This window comes from Antechinus flavipes, chromosome 3, assembly GCF_016432865.1.
Source record: "Antechinus flavipes isolate AdamAnt ecotype Samford, QLD, Australia chromosome 3, AdamAnt_v2, whole genome shotgun sequence".
Classification (NCBI taxonomy): Eukaryota; Metazoa; Chordata; class Mammalia; order Dasyuromorphia; family Dasyuridae; genus Antechinus; species Antechinus flavipes.
The window spans coordinates 485436563-485452785 of NC_067400.1; positions in this window are offsets into that span (position 1 = coordinate 485436563).

Consider the following 16223-nt stretch of genomic DNA (forward strand, 5'->3'; position numbering starts at 1 on the left):
TCAATGGAAAAAATTTGAATTTATAATCTTGGGTATTTCAATCTGTTTTTTTGAAGCTTGGCAGGATAACAAATCATTGTCATACTTTTTTGGAGGGAATTTTGTGGGAAGTCTGATTAGATTTATTTTTACATAACTATATCCCCACTGACCCTATTTAAAAGAGACTAATCTTGACATTTTGGCTTTTAAAAAAATCAAAATTGGTTTTACTTTTCCCAAAGAATTTTCCAATGAATTTTAATAAGATCCAAATCCTTTCCCTATATACCTTCCCTCAAGATACCTATACTTGATTGCCTTTGCAGCTTGACTTCTTCATGCAATGGAGAAGTATAGAGTCACTCTGCCAATCGCTCTTCCTCTTCCATTTCAGGTTCACTGAAATAGGCCCAGACTACAATCTGCATCTCTATGTGGAAGCAGTTTAAATGTCAGCTCTCCTGGGGTCTTCAAGACATGACAGCTCTGGCAGACCTGCTGGTATCTAACCCAAACTGGAGTAGCCTTAATATTTCTATTCTACTACATCAATATTTTAAGAGGTATTTTTTTTTTTTTTTTGCAAACTTGGAAGCCTTTTGTCTCTATAGGTAAGCAGAAGGCAGGCCATTCCTTGAAGCCTTTTTTCTCTAGTTGGTTTGAAAAAAAAAAAAAAAAAATAGGAATTAGTCGGGCCAGAGGCTCTGGATTTCATCTGTGCTACCTCCTTCCTATAGAGGGAGCTAGACTATATAGTACCTTGCTTTTAAATCAGCTTTTAGTCAAAAAATGGAGAGAAAAGAGATGATCAACTGATGAAATCAGAAATCTAGACACTAGTCTGGAAGGAACCTCAGAAGATATCTCATCCAATGCACCTCATTTTACACATGAAGGAACTGAGGTCCAGGGAATTTCAGTCTCTTGGCTAAGGTCACATATGTAGTAAATGTCAAATGTCAAAAACCTCTCTGGCCATATTCCAACCTAGTTACTTAGTTTTTAAATACATCTAGTTTCTTATTATTGATTTTAAATCCCATATCTTCTCCTAAAGTTTATGAACCAGACCAGAGCACTTTATTAATTTGTCACATTATCCTTTCTTTATCCTCTTTCCATTTTTTTCACCTTTATACTCTCAAGTACCCAGAGCTCTTATGATCTCAGCTGTCCAAGATGATGTTGTTGCCTCTAGAATTTTCTTTTCCAAAAATTAATTAGAGTTTATTAAATACCTAATGTTTGTTAGATACTGCACTGGGTACCACAAATACAAGAACAAAACAAAAATAAACAGCCCCTGCCTTCAAAAAGTTTACATTCTTCTTGCGTATTCATCTAAGTTTTATTCACTCTAGACCTTGTTGGGTAATAGACCAAATAATCTGATGTGTCATATAACAGATGCTTGAATATTATCTATTGAATTGAAACTGTAAAGCACCTACAATTGTAAGGGACTATTACAACTGAGTTTGCATATATAAAAATAACTCCACTTAATTCAGCCACTTATTCTTGTCTATGTTTGAGCAATTACATTCTTCTTCAGTCAATGGAGCTAGGAGAGAGCCCTCACTGTCCAAAAATCTTTTTAAGTCCTGATTGCAAAATCTTTATTTCTGTCCCGAGACAGAAATCAACCAACTGACTTTTTCCTGAGTTTCAGGTAGACTTCAGGATTTAAAGTTTACAAGTTGACAACTGAGTGTCTAAATTGTGATTTAATTCCAACAAGTTGTGAAACACCATGATCCCAGGAAAGGGAGGCAATAAGTTTATCTATTGCATCTACTCCATAAGTGATCACATGACTAGTCCAACTCTTTCAGGATGTATCCTGGATGGTATGTTATAAAGTATAAATGATTAACTATGTCTTGTTGTGAGCAGCTAGGTGGCAAAATGGACAAAGCACCCAGATCTGCAGCCAGGAAGACCCATTTTTCTGAGCTCAAAACTGCCTTTCGACACTTACTAGCTATGTAGCCCTGGGCAAGGCACTTAACCCTATTTGCCTCAAATCCTCATCTGTGAAATGAGTTGGAGAAGAAAATGGCACACCAATGACAGGCAAGAGAATTCCAAAAGAGGTCAAAAAGAGCCAGACACAACAACAACAAAGACTAAATACAAATTCACTGCAAATAAATTTTCATGGAAAATTAAAATAACAAAGCATTGTTGTGCAGTCATAGCAATCATGTCTGATTCTTCATGATACTATTAGGATTTTCTTGGCAAAAATACTGGAATGGTTTGCCATTTCCTTTTCCAAGTCATTTGGCAAGTTAGGAAACAGAGGCACACAGGGTTTAGTGACTTGCCCAGAGCCAGACCATTACTAAGTATCTGAGGCCATCTGAATTTGGGTGTTCCTAATTCCAAGCCCAGCCTTCTATCCACTGAACCACTCAGCTGCCCTTCCATTAAATAAAGGCTTTCAAAATCTTAACTCCCAGTTAATGATAGAAATGTCAGTTACTATAGCAGAAATATAGGGGGAGGGGAGGGAGCTCTTTTGGTATGAGGGAAGATATTTGAGCAGCCTTCAAATGATACCAGGCAGGCAGGTGCCTCATCTACCTAATTAGGATCAATCTTCTGCTTATGGACTCTGAAAGAGATAAAAGCAGGCAGCAGTTTCTGTCTGTACTTGAGTCCATTTTCTACTCAGCTGCAAAAGTGATTTTCCAAGGGTACAATAAGTCTGATCTTGTCACCTCTCCTACTCAATTAGCTCAGAGACTAGCTCTCCATTACCTTTGGGTTCAAATCTGAAATTCTCTGTTTGGCATTTAAATCCCTTACATCCTGGCTTTTTTCCTTCCTTTTTGGTCTTCTTATACTTTACTCCCTTCCATATTCTTTATCATCTACAATGCTCACCCTCTTGCTATCCCAAAACTTGACATTCCAGCTACCAACACTATGTTGTTTCAATGGCTACTCTAATGCCTGGAATATTCTTACCTCTTAAGCTCTGATTTCAGACTTTGCTGGTTTATTTTAAGATTCCCTTCAAATTTCATCTTCTTCAATAAGGCCTTTCTTCCTATACTCTACCAAGCATTTTTTTTTCAGAGATCATCTTCCATTATATTGTATATATGATACACGAAGAGTTATTTGTGTCATTTACCCAATTAGAATGTGAGCACCTTGAAAGCAGAGACTGTTTTTGTCTTTGGTGCAAATAAGTACATAATAGGAATACTTCTTGAGTGATAACAGGAAGAAGAAGCAAGGAGATAGAAAAATCCCCAAATTGCATAATCAAGTCAACAAAGATTTATGAAATATCCACTATATATGCCAAACACAGTGTAAGAAAACCAAGAATGGAGTGCTCATCTCCCAATTCTGATTATAGGAACAAATTTCATTGTTGTTCAGTCACATTCAACTCTTCACTACCCCATTTGGGGTTTTCCTTAGCAAAGATACTGGAATTGTTGTCATTTCTTTCTCCTGCTCATTTTACAGATGAGGAAACTGAGGCAAACAGGATTAAGCTAGTAGTAAGTATCTGAGTTGAGAGTAAGTCTTCCTGGCTCTAGCCCTGGTACTCTATTGTATCACCTAGCTATCCTATAGGAACAAAAGGATGTGTAATAAAAGAAGTAGAATGAAAGATGCTGATTTGGTTTCTATGCCCACATATAACCAGAAGCTTGTGTGTAGAAATATATGTAATGGTCCCATCTATACAAACCTGATTACTTCAAGTGAAAAATAACTTGCATTACTGTCACCTCTTTTAAAAATATTTTGACACCAGTTAGTTTTGAATGTCCTTTATTGATTCTCTGAAGTGGGAAAAAGGCCTTCAGACCACCTGCAGTTAAGTATGAAAAATGGACAGTTCAACATTCTTCCCTCCCCACTGCCCCAAAGACTATTCCACTTTATCTCACAGGATTCATTCACTGAAGGATTTGGTGCTCCTTCTCATCTGCATAGCCTTTCTCCCTCCATTTTGGCCTTAAATAACCAGCTTGGCTCCCTTCTTTCCTCATACTATCACTCTTCATCCAGGGAATAAAAATCTCAAACTCATATCAATAACTTTTTTTGATTCAAGCACTACCTAAATTGTGGAACCCAAGCCACTGGTATAGTATCCAGCAGACAAGAATTGCTTCCCCTTGTCCATCTTGCTGGGATATTAGGACATTTGATGCTGAATAAAATGATGAGACAATTGATATCAGGGAGAAAGCTTCAGGGACTAAGAAGCAAAGGCTCATACTTTAGAGGCAGAGGAACTTGGATTGAAGTATCAGAGGGTAGAAAGCAGTAGCAGCAGAAATCCCCCTCCCAGCAGAAGAAACCAGGACAACTACAGTCTCACACTTTTGTTCTTTGATTCAATGATTTCCCAAATTCTGACTATCAGCATCCCACACCATTACCAAACATAGGAGCAAGATGATATAGAATGGCTCAGATGTGAGAGAGAGAGAGAGAGAGAGAGAGAGAGAGAGAGAGAGAGAGAGAGAGAGAGACAAAGAGAGAGAGAGAGAGAGAGAGAGAGAGAGAGACAGAGAGAGACAAAGACAGAGACAGAGATAGAGAGGGGGAGGAGAAGGGAAGGGGGAGAGAGAGGAAAAAGGAAGGAAGGAGAAAGAAAGAGAGACAGAGACAGAGATTGTTCTAGACTAAATACAAGATTCAGCCAGAAAAGGAATGGAGCATGGCTGGACTGAGTACTTTCTTTAAACGGGAGATCATCCCCAATCAGAGGTGAGACTTCAGGAATTCTTCCAATGTGTGAATTTCAGGGCTGAAGTGAACCACCAAGAGGCACAGCCAACCCTGTTAGAAGTCAGAAGTGTGATCAGGAGAGGAAACACCTGAACCCCCACATTCACATTGATTTAGTGAGGGAAGCAGGGATTATCATATTTATATTGAATCTGAAGACATTCCAGATGTTTTACATCGATTATCTCATTTGAGCCTTACAATGGCCCTGAAGATAGGTGCTGGGAGAGGACTTCCGGCCAAGATGGCGGAGAGGAAATACACTTCTGTGTAATCTCCGTGTTTTTCTCTCACTATTCATTTCATTTCATGCCTCTGAATTAATGCTCGACTGAAAAAAAACCATACAATTACTTACCAAGAGAAACCATCCTTGAGACTCGTCAAGAAAGGTCTGTTTTTGCGCGAGGGCGGGGACGGTATTTGGAAGCAGTCTGCGGGCAGCAGCGGCAACCAGAGCACAGATAGCAGCTCAGAACCGGGTGGAGCGGAAAGGGGGTAGGACTCGATCGCAGCCGTCTCTGCGGTGAGAGCTTTGCTATAGGAGCAAGTCAGCAGCCCAGCAGAGAAGCTAAAAACACCGGGAGTGAAGAATACAATCCCAAACAGCTGGAGTTTCTCGGGACCTGGCCACCCCTCCCCCACAGTGTCTTAGCCCGCTCGGATCTCAGAGCGCTCGGATCTCAGTGCGCAGGCGCCATAGCACAGTAGGACCTGTGCCTCACGAATACCCTGCCCCTCCCCCAAAGAAAGCAGCCTCCATTCAAGGGGTTTTTTTTTCCTTCTGTTTCTTTGATAGTTTGTCTTTGATAAATAGACAGAATGAGCAAGAAACTGAAAAAGAATTTAACCCTGGACAGCTTTTATACAGATAAAGAGCAGACTCCAAACCCTGAGGAGACTAAAAACAAACAGTCCCCAGGTGAATCCCCGAAGGAAGAGACCTTATGTCCCTCAGCACAGATGAATCTCATGGAGGAAATTAAAAAGGCTCTCACAAGGGAGCTAGAAGAAAAATGGGAAAAGGAGAGGGAGGCTCTGCAAAAGGAGAGGGAGGCTTGGCAAAAGAGCCTGGAGAAGTCAGTTAAAGAGAGAGTGGATAAAGAAACCAAATCCTTGAAAAATAGGATTAGTGAACTGGAAACAGAAAACAGCTCTCTAAAAAACAAAATTGGCGAAATGGAAAAAAATTCCACAGAACAAAAGAACTCAATTGGACAATTAGAAAAAGATCTTAAAAAAGTGAGTGAAGAAAATACCTCACTGAAAATCAGGGTCGAACAATTGGAATTGAATGACTCGAGGAGACAAGAAGAATCAGTCAAGCAAATCCAAAAAAATCAAACAATGGAAAAGGATGTGAAATACCTTCTGGGGAAGACAACAGACCTGGAAAACAGATCCAGGAGAGACAACCTGAGAATCATCGGACTTCCAGAAAAGTATGATGAAAAAAAAAGCCTGAACACTATCTTCCAGGAAATTATCAAAGAGAACTGCCCAGAAGTCATAGAAACAGAAGGTAAAATAGACATTGAAAGAATTCATCGATCCCCTACTGAAAGGGATCCTAAAATCAAAACACCAAGGAATATAGTGGCCAAATGCCAGAACCCTCAGGCAAAGGAAAAAATACTGCAAGCGGCTAGAAAAACCCAATTCAAGTATCAAGGAGCCACAATAAGGATCACCCAGGATCTGGCAGCATCCACATTAAAGGATCGAAGGGCCTGGAATATGATATTCCGAAAGGCTAAGGAACTTGGTATGCAACCAAAAATAACTTACCCAGCGAGATTGAGCATCTTTTTCCAGGGAAGAAGATGGACATTCAACGAAATAAGCGAATTTCATCTATTTCTGATGAAAAAGCCAGAACTTAACAAAAAATTTGATCTACAAGCACAGAACTCAAGAGAAATCTAAAAAGGTAAAGATTAATCTTGGGAACTATATTTCGGCTGTAAAGATGTATAAAGAATACATGTATACCTTGTTCTAGAAACTAGTTGTGGAAAGGACATTGTACTAGAAAAAAGGGAAAGTGGGGGTACTACATTTCATGAAGAGGCAAAGAAAACCTAGTAAATCTGAGAGAAAGAATGGAGAGGAATGAAAATAGTGAGTATTTTACTGCTTTCAGAATTGGCAGTAAGAGAAGAATTTTAGACATATTCAATCTATGGTGAAACTTCTCCCACCTCATTGAAAAGTGAGAAGGGAAAAGTGAAAAAGGAAGGAATAAGCTAAGTGGAAGGGAATACGGTAACTGGGAGGGAAAGGGGTAAGCTGGGGGGGGGAACTCTAAGGGGGGGGAGGGATACTGAAAAAGGGAGGGCTGTGAGAAGCAAGGGGAGCTCACAAGCTTAATACTGGGAAGGGGGGTAAGGGAGGGGGTAAGGGAGTAAGAAGGGAGAAAAGCATAAACCGGGGTTAACAAGATGGCAAGTAATACAGAATTGGTCATTTTAACCATAAATGTGAACGGGGTAAACTCCTCTATAAAGAGGAAGCGGTTAGCAGAATGGATTAAAAGCCAGAATCCTACAATATGTTGTATACAGGAAACACACCTGAAGCGGGGTGATACATGCAGGTTAAAGGTAAAAGGTTGGAGCAAAATCTACTATGCTTCAGGTGAAGCCAAAAAAGCAGGGTAGCCATCCTGATCTCAGATCAAGCTAAAGCAAAAATTGATCTAATCAAAAGAGATAAGGAAGGGCACTATATCTTGCTAAAGGGTAGAATGAATAATGAAGAAGTATCTATATTAAATATATATGCACCAAGTAGTGTAGCATCTAAATTCCTAAAAGAGAAATTAAGAGAGCTGCAAGAAGAAATAGACAGTAAAACTATAATAGTGGGAGATCTCAACCTTGCACTCTCAGAATTAGATAAATCAAACCACAAAATAAATAAGAAAGAAGTCAAAGAGATAAATAGAATACTAGAAAAATTAGATATGATAGATCTCTGGAGAAAATGTAATGGGGACAGAAAGGAGTACACCTTCTTTTCAGCAGTTCATGGAACTTATACAAAAATTGATCATATATTAGGACATAAAAACCTCAAACTCAAATGCAGTAAGGCAGAAATAGTGAATGCATCCTTTTCAGACCATGATGCATTGAAAATTACATTCAATAAAAAGCCACAGGAAAGTAGACCAAAAAATAATTGGAAACTAAATAATCTCATACTAAAGAATGATTGGGTGAAACAGCAAATTATAGACATAATTAATAACTTCATCCAAGAAAATGATAATAATGAGACATCATACCAAAATGTATGGGATGCAGCCAAAGCGGTAATAAGGGGAAATCTCATATCTCTAGAGGCCTATTTGTATAAAATAGAGAAAGAGAAGGTCAATGAATTGGGCTTGCAACTAAAAATGCTAGAAAAGGAACAAATTAAAAACCCCCAATCAAACACTAAACTTGAAATTCAAAAAATAAAAGGAGAGATCAATAAAATTGAAAGTAAAAAAACTATTGAATTGATTAATAAAACTAAGAGTTGGTTCTATGAAAAAACCAACAAAATAGACAAACCCTTAGTAAATCTGATTAAAAAAAGGAAAGAGGAAAATCAAATTGTTAGTCTTAAAAATGAAAAGGGAGAACTCACCACTAACGAAGAGGAAATTAGAGCAATAATTAGGAGTTACTTTGCCCAACTTTACGCCAATAAATTCGACAACTTAAATGAAATAGAAGAATACCTCCAAAAATATAGCTTACCTAAACTAACAGAGGAAGAAGTAAATATCCTAAACACTCCTATCTCAGAAAAAGAAATAGAACAAACTATCAATCAACTCCCTAAGAAAAAAACCCCAGGACCAGATGGATTTACATCTGAATTCTATCAAACATTTAAAGATCAATTAACTCCAATGCTAAATAAACTATTTGAAGAAGTAGGGATTGAAGGAGTCCTACCAAACTCCTTTTATGACACAGATATGGTACTGATACCTAAACCAGGTAGGCTGAAAACAGAGAAAGAAAATTATAGACCAATCTCCCTAATGAATATTGATGCTAAAATCTTAAATAAAATATTAGCAAAAAGATTACAGAAAATCATCCCCAGGATAATACACTATGACCAAGTAGGATTTATACCAGGAATGCAGGGCTGGTTCAATATTAGGAAAACTATTAACATAATTGACTATATCAACAACCAACCAAACAAAAACCATATGATCATTTCAATAGATGCAGAAAAAGCATTTGATAAAATCCAACAGCCATTCCTAATAAAAACACTTGAGAGCATAGGAATAAAAGGACTTTTCCTTAAAATAGTTAGGAGCATATATTTTAAACCTTCAGTAAGCATCATATGCAATGGGGAAAAACTGGAACCTTTCCCGGTAAGATCTGGAGTGAAGCAAGGTTGCCCATTATCACCATTATTATTCAATATTGTATTAGAAACACTGGCCTCTGCAATAAGAGTCGAGAAAGAGATTAAAGGAATTAGAGTAGGCAATGAGGAAACCAAACTATCACTCTTTGCAGATGATATGATGGTATACCTAGAAAACCCCAGAGATTCTACTAAAAAGCTATTAGAAATAATTCATAATTTTAGCAAAGTAGCAGGATACAAAATAAATCCCCATAAATCCTCAGCATTCTTATACACCACCAACAAAATCCAAGAGCAAGAGATACAAAGAGAAATTCCATTCAAAATAACTGTTGATAGCATAAAATATTTGGGAATCTACCTACCAAAGGAAAGTCAGGAATTATATGAGCAAAATTACAAAAAAGTTTTCACACAAATAAAGTCAGACTTAAATAATTGGAAAAATATTAAGTGCTCTTGGATAGGCCGAGCAAATATAATAAAGATGACAATACTCCCTAAACTAATCTATTTATTTAGTGCTATACCAATCAGACTTCCAAGAAAATATTTTAATGATTTAGAAAAAATAACAACAAAATTCATATGGAACAATAAAAAGTCGAGAATCTCAAGGGAATTAATGAAAAAAAAATCAAATGAAGGTGGTCTAGCTGTACCTGATCTAAAATTATATTATAAAGCAGCAGTCACCAAAACCATCTGGTATTGGCTTAGAAATAGATTAGTTGATCAGTGGAAAAGGTTAGGTTCACAAGACAGAATAGTCAACTATAGCAATCTAGTGTTTGACAAACCCAAAGATTCTAAATTTTGGGATAAGATTTCATTATTTGATAAAAACTGCTGGGATAACTGGAAATTAGTATGGCAGAAATTAGGCAAGGACCCACACTTAACACCACATACCAAGATAAGATCAAAATGGGTCCATGACCTAGGCATAAAGAACGAGATTATAAATAAATTAGAGGAACATAGGATAGTTTATCTCTCAGACTTGTGGAGGAGAAAGAAATTTGTGACCAAAGATGAACTAGAGACCATTACCAATCACAAAATAGAAAATTTTGATTATATCAAATTAAAAAGCCTTTGTACAAACAGAACGAATGCAAACAAGATTAGTAGGGAAGTAACTAACTGGGAAAACATCTTTACAATTAAAGGTTCTGATAAAGGCCTCATTTCCAAAATATATAGAGAACTGACTCAAATTTATAAAAAATCAAGCCATTCTCCAATTGATAAATGGTCAAAGGATATGAACAGACAATTTTCAGATGAAGAAATTGAAACTATTACCACTCACATGAAAGAGTGTTCCAAATCACTATTGATCAGAGAAATGCAAATTAAGACAACTCTGAGATATCACTACACTCCTGTCAGATTGGCTAAGATGACAGGAAAAAACAATGATGAATGTTGGAGGGGATGCGGGAAAACGGGGACATTGATGCATTGTTGGTGGAGTTGTGAACGAATCCAGCCATTCTGGAGAGCGATCTGGAATTATGCCCAAAAAGTTATCAAACTGTGCATACCCTTTGATCCAACAGTGTTTCTATTGGGCTTATACCCCAAAGAGATACTAAAAAAGAGAAGGGGACCTGTATGTGCCAAAATGTTTGTAGCAGCCCTGTTTGTAGTGGCTAGAAACTGGAAAATGAATGGATGCCCATCAATTGGAGAATGGCTGGGTAAATTGTGGTATATGAATGTTATGGAATATTATTGCTCTGTAAGGAATGACCAGCAGGATGAATACAGAGAGGCTTGGAGAGACCTACATGGTCTGATGCTAAGTGAGATGAGCAGAACCAGGAGATCATTATACACTTCGACAACGATATTGTATGAGGATGTATTCTGATGGAAGTGGATTTCTCTGACAAAGAGACTTAACTGAGTTTCATTGGAGAAATGATGGACAGAAACAGCTACACCCAAAGAAGGAATACTGGGAAATGAATGTGAACTATTTGCATTTTTGATTTTCTTCCCGAGTTATTTTTACCTTCTGAATCCAATTCTCCCTGTGCAACAAGAGAACTGTTTGGTTCTGCAAATATGTATTGTATCTAGGATATACTGCAACATGTTTAGCATATATAGGACTGCTTGCCATCCTGGGGGCGGGAGGAGGGAGGGAGGGGGAAAAAACGAAACATAAGTGATTGCAAGGGATAATGTCGTGTAGAAATTATCCTGGCATGGATTCTGTCAATGCGAAGTTATTATTAAATAAAAATAAAATTTATTATAAAAAAAAAAAAAAAAAAAAAAAAAAAAAAAAAAAAAAAAAAAAAAAAGATAGGTGCTGGGAGTATTATTGCCCCCATTTAATGGATGAAGAAATACTCATCTAGTCATCATGTTTTTTTTTTTTCTCCCTTTCCTTCAGAAACAATGAGCTCTGTAAACATAATGATCTAATCTAAAACACTAGCCAATAAGTCCTCCAAGTCTGCTAAATTGTTCTGTGAGGGAGGTGCCCATATCAGGGTATCAGCAGCAGCTGTTTTCTTTTTTATAGTCTTAACAAAGCAGCCTGATGAGTGACTTAAGTCTTTGGCACAATGCTTAAGAGTAGACATCCCCATCTGAGAGACCTCAAAGAGCATCTAATCAGAGCGCTTTAGAATTGGGCTCACTTTGAAACACCCAAGACTTCCATCTGCTAGTGCTGAAAGACACACCTCTCAGAGGCACTAATCTATGTAACATCCTGTGGCTCTGGTCCCTGAACAACTTAAGATTTAGGAAGTAAGAACTCTCCTTCTTGGAGTGTGCCTAGTTGTTGGTCACAGTATCATAAGTAGGATATAATATTCAGATTCACTTCCCATGCCCTTTTAATTAATCTAAATAAAATGCATAGCAATTCAATAAGCATTGTGATTCAGCATTATTCTTGACATTGAGGATAATGAAGAGAAAATGAAAATAGTCTTTGATCTCAAGAAGTTTCTTGAGTTCTTGAGGGGGAAGATGGCAAGAAAATTAAGCCTGAAAGGAACCTGAACCTGACAGGAGATTTGAGAAAGTGAAATATTCCAGGAACTGAAGGATAGAGGCTGAACAGAGGCAAGGAGGGCAGAGAGAGAATGACAAATTTGGAAAACAGCAATTAGGCCACTTTAGTAAGAATATGAATTATGTAAAGGGGAGTTATGTAAAGGGGAGTAATGTATGGAGTTAAAATTATTTCTCTCTCATATTAATAGCCAATTGTTAAGATTGGGAAGACCCCAGGTTTTTTTCTCCTGTCCAATCTGTTAAAGATAGGGCTAGTGGAAAACAGGATGAACATTTCCCTCATTTGGGTATTGCTATTCCACTCAACTAGATCAGATGTCTAATCTCCTGGTCCCTTGTCTTCTGCACAGGCTTGGATGGAGAATATAGATTCTTTTTTTAGATTATACAAAGCTTGGAGTAACTTAAAAGTAAAAGACATCATTGAAGTTCATTTGAATAGGGTCAGCCCCTCATTGTAATATTCATTCTCTTTCATTACTTGTTAACCAGAGTTCATTGCTATATTCTAGGATACCCATTTTTCTGTGGTCATAAAAACCTTGAGTCTGTTGCCATGAGAATCTTTGGCTATGAGTGCTACTTATTGTTTTCTCTTAGAACTTTAAGAGTTAACTTCAAATGAGACATTCCTATTTATTTTGGTTTTTAAAGTCATTGTTCTCTTATACTTCATTGTAATCTGAAGTCTGAAGTAATTAAAGCCAAAAATGTTACTGAATTTCTCATTCATATTTTTAATAATGAAAATCATGTATTTTTAAGAGTGCTACTTACCTATCTAATTAAAATGCTAGCATTATTACAGACTAATTACCCAGAAATTATGTCTCTTGAACCTTTTAAATGTTACAAAGCCTAGAAAGGCAAACTGGAACCAAATTGTGGAAGACCTGGAGGCAATAAGAATCCACTGAAGATTTTTGGGCACCCAGGTGGCACACACAGTGTCTAAAAAGCCAGGCCTGAAGTCAGGAAAACCTGAGTTCAAATGTAGTTTCACACACTAGCTATCTAATCCTGGGCAAATGACTTAATGCTGTTTTGCCTGTTTCCTCATTTGTAAAATGATCTGGAAAAGTTCATGGTAAACCACTCCAGTATCTTTGCCAAAAATAAAATAAAAAGAGGTCATTAAGAGTTGAAAACATTCCTGGCATGGAGGGAATCCAAAGAAATTGCCTGAGAAACTGAGGCAAGACAGAGATTGGTTTGTTAATCTTTTAATGTGGAGACCAATGAGACTATCATCCAAAACATTTGATATAGAGTGATTGAGGCACAATCAGTGTTTATATAGGATTGTAATTAGCAAAGCAAGCAGGTGATACAGAAGCAAAGAGAACACCCAGTTAGGTCATCAGGCAGCAATTATACAAAAAATTTATATTTCTCAAAGCCTAAAGCAATAACCAGATGCATACAATGGGCTTGGGATCTATACAATGGTGGGAATAACAGGATACATACAATGATGGGAAGGGGCTTAGGATGCATACAATGATGGGAAGGGGCTTAAGGGGACCTTCAAGGATCAGTATTTTCAGAGAACAATAACTGATCTTATCTGTAGTAGCACCTCACAAGTGTGATGCCCAGGTAAGCAGAAGAACAGAAAAAGGCAAGGTTACTCTATCGTCATGCTTGTCACTTTGATCTAGTGTGAGAAGCTAAGTTCAGGTTCTCATGAGAAACTTACAGGTTCCTTTTTGGTTCAGCATCAGGAGATGAGGAAAGTGCAGAAATTGTATTTGTTGTTCAGTCATTTCAATCCTGTTCAAGGACTATCTCCAGTTGTCCTGATCGGTATCTTGCCACTTGACCAGGATGGCTCTGGAGGGAAAAGTAAGGCTGATAAATTTGCACAGCTTCACTTAATCTAATTCACTTGCATGTCATGACTTTACCTCCTAAAGCCATGGTCCTCTTTGATAATGAAGGATATTTCTTTGGAAAGAGCACCTGCAGGTAAGAATATGAAACACTATGTGGACTGAAGCAAGGGAAAGAAAGGAAGAAAGAAAAAGAAAAAAAAAAAAAAAGAAATTGCCCTTCAGTTATTCCCTAATGGAGCAGCACTACTCATAGCTCATTTTACAGATGAGAAAAGTGATTTGCCCAGGATCACAGAGTTAATGTGTGTCTGAAGCCATATTTGAACTGAGGAGGATGAGTCTTCTTGACTCCATGGTCATGTCCATGTCCATGTGACTCTATTATGCTACCTAACTGCCACAAATCACCCAATAATTGCATTAATAACTTAATAAGTACTTGGCCCTGTGCTAAGTCCTGGAGATTCAAAGAAAAAGTAAAAAACATTTTTAAAAAGATCTAATATAAACTGAGATCTTTTGGGGGGAAGGGTCAGAAAGGAACCTTTGGGGGAAAGGTACTCCTGACTCTCCAACCCTCCTGGCCTCTGGGAAGGGCCACACCCATTCAAGATAAGTAATCTCCTTCAATTGGAAATCTTAACCTGGGGAATAGTCACTCAAATGGCTCCCCAGCTCCAGGCCAAGACTAACCTGATATAACCAAGGGTTTGTCAACTCATCTTTGCAGAAGTCCTAACAGGGTTTTGCCCACTGATGAAGATATTTTCTTCTCAGAGTAAACCCATCTCTGCTAAAATCCTAACAGGACTTTGCCCACTAAGAAAGCTGTCTTCTTAGCATACTGCTTTCTTAGTGTAAATAAACCATTTTTGCCACAAACCTCATGCCTGTATTTATTGGGGTTTGAGAATTCTTTCACAACTTGCAACCAGCCAAAGGGGATCGATCCCATTGCTGTTAGGGGATCTCTTATTCTCAATTCTCACACCTCATCATATCTGCCATCAAGTGCAAGGTATAATAATGACCAAAAAAATGTTAGAATCTTTTTTACTAAATGTTTGATTAATTAAATAAAGTAATGAAAATGGACAAGGAAATTGTGCTTTAAAAAGCATAACATCAGAGACACGAAACTAATTCCCATTATTAGAACAAAGTTTTGTTTTATTTTATTTTGGTGGGATTGGGACATCTCACCATTGTTCAGGGATGGCCATTATGTCAGTGAAAAGACCGGAAAAGATCAAGGAATTAAATGCCTACTGATCCTTTCTGGACTGTCTTCAAGTTTATAGCTGAAATCACTATATTTGGAAAACTTGGCTCTCTTTTCTTCTCTATATCTTTGCTTTACCATTTGTCTGATACCTTTGCTCAAAAGAGAACCACAATTTTTCTCTTCTCCTGAATATCAATCCAATCTACTTTTTAATCAAATGTAGGTGAGAAAAGAAGAATTTTATATTTTTTCAAAAATCCCCTTGCTTTGATCTAGCCATGCAGGTTTTCAATGCTGCCCTATTGTTAATCCCTAGCAACACATCAATTGACCTCAAGAGCAAATACTTCCAATTCTATAAACCTCCCTGGCTCCACAAGGCTCATAGATTAGTCTCTATGTTTTATGAGTGTATAGATAATTAATTCTGTCCTCTTGGGATTTTTAGTTAGGGAATTAGCTCCTTGATAGCCTTGAAGTGTCTTTTTGGTGAGGTTATATGGGTGTTATCAACTGTAAGAAGAATTCTTTCTCAAATTGTAGGATTCTGTTTGGAAATATTTGGGCATTCATTTAAATCAGAACTATGTCAAAAGGACCACTAAATTGAAATCAGAAGACTCTAAGCTTTGTCACTTACTTTCTTTATGACTTTGGGGAGATCATTTAAACTTTCTGTGCCTCATTTTCCCCACTTATTAAAATTAATTTTTCTACCTACTCTAAGAATAGTCTTGGGTAAGAAGGTAAAAAGCCCTGGTTGTAGATGTGTTCCAAACATTGCTGAAACTCCCCAACTGAGCATAACCTCAATCCAGGAGCATTGTCTCTGAGGGAAAAAAAATGAAGAGGAAAAAAAAATTGGAGAAATCAAAATTTCTAATTTTTGAGATAATACCCAAGGGATGTATTGAGCAATAAAAGAAATGTATACTAAAAAAGACAAAAGACAGTTTCCCCTCTAGTCTTGTAGA